Source organism: Gekko japonicus, unplaced genomic scaffold (genome assembly GCF_001447785.1).
Source record: "Gekko japonicus isolate JY-2015 unplaced genomic scaffold, Gekko_japonicus_V1.1 scaffold10, whole genome shotgun sequence".
Lineage (NCBI taxonomy): Eukaryota > Metazoa > Chordata > Lepidosauria > Squamata > Gekkonidae > Gekko > Gekko japonicus.
In genome coordinates this window covers 218,372-226,235 of record NW_015167526.1, presented here as the reverse complement: position 1 = coordinate 226,235, position 7,864 = coordinate 218,372, and positions in this window count along the sequence as shown.

The window sequence follows — 7,864 nt, the reverse complement described above, 5'->3', positions numbered from 1 at the left end:
GTGGGACCCTTATTCATTCATTCATTCATTCATTTGATTTATACCCCACCTTTCCTGCAAAGCGGGCTCAGGGTGGCCTACACTGATCCATACATAAATGACAATTAAAATCCACATGAAATTATCTAAAAGCAATTCAATATACATAATTCCAATTCATAAAGTGCTGGTGCTGATTAATTAGTTGTTTAGGATGGCTTCCTTTAAAAGTGTACACAGAAGTCTAACACTTATAGCTGCTTATGATCTTCCTGGTACAAGGGTGGCACAGGCTAGATGTCAAAAACCAAGGACCAGGGCTCTATAATTAAGGTCATTGATGGCAGAGTGGTGGCAGCTCCTTGTTGAAGGCCTGGTGGAAGAGCTCCGTCTTGCAGGCCCTGCGGAACTGTAAAAGATCTCGCTTACCAGTCGAGCCAGTCTTTAGAAGGCAGCGAAAATATCTAACGCTCTGTGGATCGGGAAGGCAAGCCGTTCCCTTTTTGAGGAAAGGCCAGCTGCTCAGTTTCTTCTCCCATGTTCCACGGAGAGAGAGAACTATAATAATAATAATAATCTTTATTGCATTAGCAAGAAAGCCATAGCAACTGTACAAAATTTAACACCCCCCCCCAAAAAAAACCAGCAACACACACTTAAAATGATCAAATTTGTATATAGGTCGACAGTTATCAGCAGTAAACTAATTAAATTCAGGGAGATTTGTTTTCTTAATCACCGCAGCTAGAAAGGAAGCCACTATAGCCGTGGTTTGATTGTCAGGGAAGTTATCAGACAATAGCACTGAAACTGCCCAAGGAAGGAGGGGAAGCTTTTCTTTTCTCACAACAGGAATGATATATCTCTCTCTTTCCTTATTCCACTTAGGGCAGAAAAGCATTATATGATCCATAGTTTCTATCTCTTGTCCACAATCATAAACACGTTCCGAAAACGGAAGTCCCAAGAAACGACCAGAGAGCACCTTAGAGGGGAAGGAGTTAAGTCTCGCCAAGGTGAACGCTCTGCGTTGTCTTGGGATCTTTAAAGTGTAGCAATATGATGGAATAGCCTCAGGGGGGGCAAGAGAGAACTATTATTGTCATTGCCACGTGGCTCCTGATGGACTGCAAGGGCCGCGCCTGAGGTTAGCCCCCCCCCCCTCTTGCTCACTCAGGAAGGCCTCCCCAGGACAGAGAGACTCACTGGGAATGAATCTCCACCAAAGAGGCAGCTCAGGTATGATGAAGCTGTCTGCTGACCCTATAAATCCGTCTGGCACCATATTTCACCTCTCCTGCCAGGACGAAAGACCCGGTGAGCCACTGAAGCAGGGACCGGCAAGCTTTGATCCAGCAGCTGAAGAGGACCGAGGAACGTTCCGGGCCAGGTGGGTGCTGCTGCTGCAGCCCACATTGCACCTTCGGGGGCTCGCTGTGAATTGAGTGGGCAGATGTACAGAGCCACTGCCTGGTGCCCCCCCCCCTTGCCGAGAGCTTCTTAGGAAAGCGTTAAAAAGGGGCTCTCCCTTCAGGCCCTTTTGGAGCTGCCCTGGCTGCGATGGTGGCCGTGAACTGGAGGACTGAAGGGGGGCAGGTGGGGGGGTGCTTCTGCTGGGCACACCAAGAGGAGTCGCCAGGGGTCATTTCGTAGGAAAAGAGGTGCAGGAGCTAATTAGCATAACTCATTTGCATATGCCACACACCCCGACATCACCGGGAGTGTGTCAGAAGGCAACACCCACCGCTCAGGCTCCACTGGACTGTTGTGGATATCTAGCTATTGGGGTGGGGGGGATGTGCAGATCTGCCCTCGCAGAGGAGGGAGAGCTTGTACCTGAATAAAACTTGGTCTTAAAAGTGCCACTGGACTGTTTTGGACCGGGGGGGGGCTCTGCAGCTTACCTGGCTGCTTCTTGCTCTGACTGAGGGCTGCTGGGAGCAGGGGGCGGGGCTTGTTGCATGTGCCCGCCCCCTGGGCCCTTTACTGCCGGAGCTCCGCTCCTGTGCGCTCCTGCAGGAAATGACCCCTGGGAGTCGCCATAAACTGGCTGCAACTTGACCACAAAAATAAATGTTGGCTGTTTTCCATACTAATCAGTCTTGGACTTTGTCTCTCTTCTTACCCTCCTCTTTTCCAGGTGTGTTGATGGCGAGAGAATCACCCAAGGAATTTGAACTTCAGGTGTCCTGTTTGGATTCTTCCATTTTTTTTAAAAAAATTATTGATTCAATTTATATCCCGCCCTCCCCACCGAGGCAGGCTCAGGGCGACTTACAGTGTGTGTGTGTGTGTGTAAACAGTGAGATATATTAAAACACAAGATTTGAATAAAACCACAACATATAAAATCAAAGTATTCCGTGAGATACAGTACAATTAAAAGCCTATCAAAACATATTAGCAAAATCACATAAAATAACAGTAATTTAAAAGTGCTGGAACATATCCAAATAAAACAAGAGCAGTATGTTGTCGAGGGCTTCCACGGCCGGAGTTCATCAGCTGTTGCAGATTTCCCGGGTTGTCTGGCCGTGGCCTTGGCATCATAGGACCTGGCATTTCGCCAGTAGCTGTGACCGGCATCCTCAGAGGTATGACACAGAAAGATGGAGTACTCTCTGTGTCAGTGTGAGAAGAAAAATGGTAGGCAGGTAATTTATATCTACTCAGGAAGGTGGGGTAGGGCTGAGTCATTGTCTTGTAGGAGTTCCCCAGGCTGTGAAAACATGCTAATGGAGGAGCTTTCCTGAGCTCTTTACTTTTGTATATGGATTGTTTCCTGAGGGACCTACAAGACAATGACTCAGCCCTACCCCACCTTCCTGAGTAGATATAAATTACCTGCCTACCATTTTTTCTTCTTCTCACCTTGAGACAGAGAGTACGCCATCTTTCTGTGTCATACCTCTGAGGATGCCAGTCACAGCTGCTAGCGAAACGTCAGGTCCTACAATGCCAAGACCACAGCCAAACAGCCCGGGAAATCTGCAACAGCTAATAAAAAACAAGAGCAAACGGTCTTCATAGCCTGGCTTGGATGGCCATATAGTTCCAATAGCTTCCACATGAGCTTAGTTCCCTCACTTATTGTGCAGCGGGCACAAGCTGGAGATAGCACTGGTACGCCAGGGCGCGGCTGGAGATAGAAGAGGGTGCGTTAAGTGTCTCATCCTCTTTGTTATGGGAATGGGCATGAAGCCGAGGCATGGCCCCACCCCCCCAGGTGAGCAAGTCAGGAGAGGAGGAGGGGAATCTCCCACCCGGCCTGCTTTGGGTGCAGGTAGAGCGCAGCTCTGGTACTCTGGCACACCTCGGAGTGCCAAGCACTAAGCACAACAGGGGGGCAGCAGCCGCAGTGTGCCTGGAGGGGGCCTCCAGCAGGCCTGCAGTGGAGAGGAAAGGGCATGACTCAAGAATCGTAGAATGTTAGAGTTGGAAGGGACCTTGCAGGTCATCTAGTCCAACCCCCTGCACTCTGCAGGAGCAGAACCACCGATGGAACTCTGCTCCATATGCTTATCCAGTTCCCTCTTGAAGCCGTCCATGTTTGTAGCCGCCACCTCCTGTGGCAGTGAATTCCGTGTGTTCATCACCCTTTGGGTTCGAACGCAACAGTGGCCACAGGACTGGAAACGGTCAGTATACATTCCAATCCCAAAGAAGGGCAATGCCAAGGAATGTTCAAACTATCGCACAATTGCACTCATATCACACGCTAGCAAGGTCATGCTCAAGATCCTACAAGCTAGGCTTCAACAGTACGTGGATAGAGAACTGCCAGAAGTACAAGCTGGGTTTAGAAGAGGTAGAGGAACGAGAGATCAAATTGCCAACATTCGCTGGATTATGGAGAAAGCAAGAGAGTACCAGAAAAACATCTACTTCTGCTTCATTGACTATGCTAAAGCCTTTGACTGTGTGGGTCACAACAAACTATGGCAGGTCCTTAAAGAGATGGGAGTACCAGACCACCTCACATGTCTCTTGAGAAACCTGTATAAGGGCCAAGAAGCAACAGTTAGAACCGGATATGGAACAACTGATTGTTTAGCATGGGAAAAGTACGACAAGGATGTATATTGTCCCCTTGCTTATTTAATTTATATACAGAGTACATCATGCGAAATGCCAGCCTGGATAATTCAGAAGCCGGAATTAAGATTGCTGGGAAAAACATCAACAACCTCAGATATGCAGACGATACCACTCTAATGGCAGAAAGTGAAGACAATCTAAAACGCCTCTTGCTCAGGGTGAAAGAGGAGAGCGCAAAAGTCAGCTTGAAACTCAACATCAAAAAAACTAAGATCATGGCATCCGGCCCCATCACTCCTTGACAAATAGAAGGGGAAGTCATGGAAGTAGTGACAGACTTCACGTTCCTGGGATCCCAGATCACCACAGACTGTGACAGCAGCCATGAAATTAAAAGACGCCTGCTCCTTGGGAGGAAAGCGATGGCGAACCTAAACAGCATGATAAAAAGTAGAGACATCACCCTGCCAACAAAAGTCCGCATGGTCAAAGCAATGGTATTCCCAGTAGTCATGTATGGCTGCGAGAGTTGGACTATAAGGAAGGCCGAGCGCCGAAGAATAGATTCTTTTGAACTATGGTGCTGGAGAAGACTCTTGAGAGTCCCTTGGACTGCAAGAAGATCAGATCAGTCAATCCTAAAAGAAATCAACCCTGATTGTTCCCTGGAAGGCCAGACAATGAAACTGAAGCTGAAATACTTTGGCCACCCAATGAGAAGGGAGCACTCACTGGAGAAGACCCTGATACTGGGAAAGATTGAAGGTCAAAGAAGACGGGAACAGCAAAGGATGAGATGGTTAGACAGTGTCATCGATGCAACAAACATGAAATTGAGTGAACTTCAGAGGACGGCAGAAGACAGGAGGGCCTGGCGAAAGCTGGTCCATGGGGTCGTGGAGAGTCGGACTCGACTGTGCGACTGAACAACAACAACAAACCCGACTGCTTGGTACAATTTCATCGAGTGCCTATGAGTTCTTCTATTGTGAGAAAGGGAGAAAAGGACTTCTTTCTCGACCTGCTCTATCCCACGCAGAATCTTGTAAACCTCGATCATGTCACCCCTCAGCTGTCGTTTCTCCAAGCTAAAGAGCCCCAAGTGCTTTAACCTTTCTTCATAGGGAAAGTGTTCCAACCCTTTGCTCATTCGAGTTGCCCTTGTCTGCACTTTTTCCAATGCTATAATAGTGTTTCTGAGGTGTGGTGACCAGAACTGTACACAGTACTCCAAATGAGGTCGCACCATTGATTTATACGGGGGCCATATGATACTGCCTGGCCAGGGAGGAGAGAAATGAAAGGGCTCCTGCAGCCATCCCAAATCAACGCAGCTTCTCCTCCGGGGGAGGGAGAGGAGCTCTGCCGCCAGCCCCCCCCACCTGAGGCTCTGCCCTTGGCCGGCTGGCCGGCCTCTCTCTGCTTCCCTGCCTGGCGCAGGTCTTGCGGCTGAGCCGCATGCCCAGAAATCTCATTAGGTGCATTAGGAGAGTTCTTGGCGAGAGTCGGGGCTGCCTTGAAGGCATAGACTCCTTTGAACTTTGCAGAGACGTTGCCTGACTCCTTGGAGCTGTGTGTGGGGGGGGGGACCATTAAGAAGAGATAATGCCCACCCCCTCGTTTGGTGTAGTGCCAGTTTGGTGTCATGGTGAAGTGCGCGGACTCTAATCTGGGAGAACCAGGTCTGATTCCCCACTCCTCCTCCACTCGCACCTGGCTGGATGACCTTGGGCAAGCCGTAGTTCTGTCAAGAGCTGTCCGTGAAAAAAAGAGCCGTTTCTGTCAAGAGCTCTCTCAGCCCCACCTACCTCACAGGGTGTCTGTTATGGGGAGGGGAAGGGAAAGGAGTCTGTGAGCCGCTCTGAGACTCTGAGTTAAGGGTGGGGTATAAATCTAATCTCCTCCTCCTCCTCTAGGGAGGCTTGCAGGTGGCCATGTCAGTGTCTCTATTCAGTCCCCCTCCCTTGTTTGTTCTTTCTGGATACAGATGCTTATTTTGCATGCCTAGAAGCAGGGAAGAGAAGCACACTGTGGTTGCCTGGCAACCACAACCCACAAATCTACTCAGCCAGCCAAATTCCCCGGGAGGGGAGGGAGGGCGGGATGCGAGAACTGCAGCGCCTGGAAAGGGAGCCTGAGCTGCGGGTTCACAGAGTTACTCGTTGAAGGTGGGAGAGAAGGATGAGGGGGGGGCCTTTCTCTCCCCCTCCTGTCATGGCCGTGGGTTGTGGATTCCTTCCCGCTTGCTTCTGCTTTGTGTGTGGGTTCGAGGGGTGGTTTGGGCTGAACCTGTGACCAAAGTGGAGGTCGGGCAGGGCCTGCTATCCCAGGAGGAGAGAAGAGCAGGACTGATGGGTCCCTTGACCAGTTTGCAGCGGGCGATGCCTACCAGGAGACACATACACAGAGACACATACACACACACACACTTCGCTGGTCCACAGCCCTGGACAACTCTGGCATATCTGGGGAGCTCACAGCTCTCACCAAGGAGTGGAATTTATCCGCGATCCTTCCTCTGTCCTATTAAGCAGGTGGCTATAAATCAGCCGGCTGCCTTTGGAACAGAATCCTTGCTTGATTCGCCCGCCTGGCCTAGAAGTCGTTGGGTTTCATTAACGTTCTGCGGCAGGGATTTTACTATTCAGCAGGTAAAATTCTCCCATGCCTTCCGCTGCCTTGGAGTCCTTTCTGTTCTTGCACTGACCGGGGCTTCGCTTGAAGGGAACCTTGCCTGTGTTCTGAGAGGCAGGCCGGGCATCGAAAGCTGGGCTTGGTGGGAAGCAGATCCTGTAGATCGTCTCGTCCTTCGCTGTCCCCGTCTTCTTTGACCTTCAGTCTTTCCCAGCATCAGGGTCTTCTTCTCCAGTGAGTGCTCCCTTCACATCTGGTGGCCAAAGTATTTGCGCTTCAGTTTCATTATCTGGCCTTCCAGGGAACAGTCAGGGTTGATTTCTTTTAGGATTGACTGATTTGATCTCCTTGCAGTCCAAGGGACTCTCAAGAGTCTTCTCCAGCACCATAATTCAAAAGAATCTATTCTTCGGCACTCGGCCTTCCTTATAGTCCAACTCTCGCAGCCATACGGTACTACTGGGAATACCACTGCTTTGACCATGCGGACTTTTGTTGGCAGGGTGATGTCTCTACTATTGATCATGCTGTTTAGGTTCGCCATCGCTTTCCTCCCAAGGAGCAGGCGTCTTTTAATTTCATGGCTGCAGTCACCGTCTGCAGTGATCTTGGATCCCAGGAACGTGAAGTCTGTCACTACTTCCACAACTTCCCCTTCTATTTGCCAAGGGGCCGGATGCCATGATCTTCGTTTTTTTGATGTTGAGCTTCAAGCCCACTTTAGCGCTCTCCTCTTTGACCCTGAGCAAGAGGCTCTTGAGGTCCTCTTCACTTTCTGCCATTAGAGTGGTATCGTCTACATATCTGAGGTTGTTGATCTTTTCCCCAGCAACGGACATGAAATTAAGCAAACTCCGGAGCACGACGGAAGACAGAAGGGACTGGCGTGTTGTGGCCCATGGGGGCGCGAAGGGTCGGACTCGACTCTTCAACTGAACAACAGCAACAAGATCCCTAGGGGGTATCCAAAGCTCTGTTGGCATTCAAGAAGGCGGCAAGGAGGCCTTCCAGTACTTGGCTGGGAAACGTGTGTGTGTGTTTGTGGTTTCGGGTTAAAGGCCAGCCAGTCGATTCTGACTTGTGATGATCCTATGAATTAACACTCTCCAAAATATCCTCTCATCAGTAACATCGCTGCTCAGGTCTTGCAAACAGAGGGCCTTTGCGGCTTCCTCGACTGAGTCGCTCCATCTCATGTTGCGTCTTCCTCTTT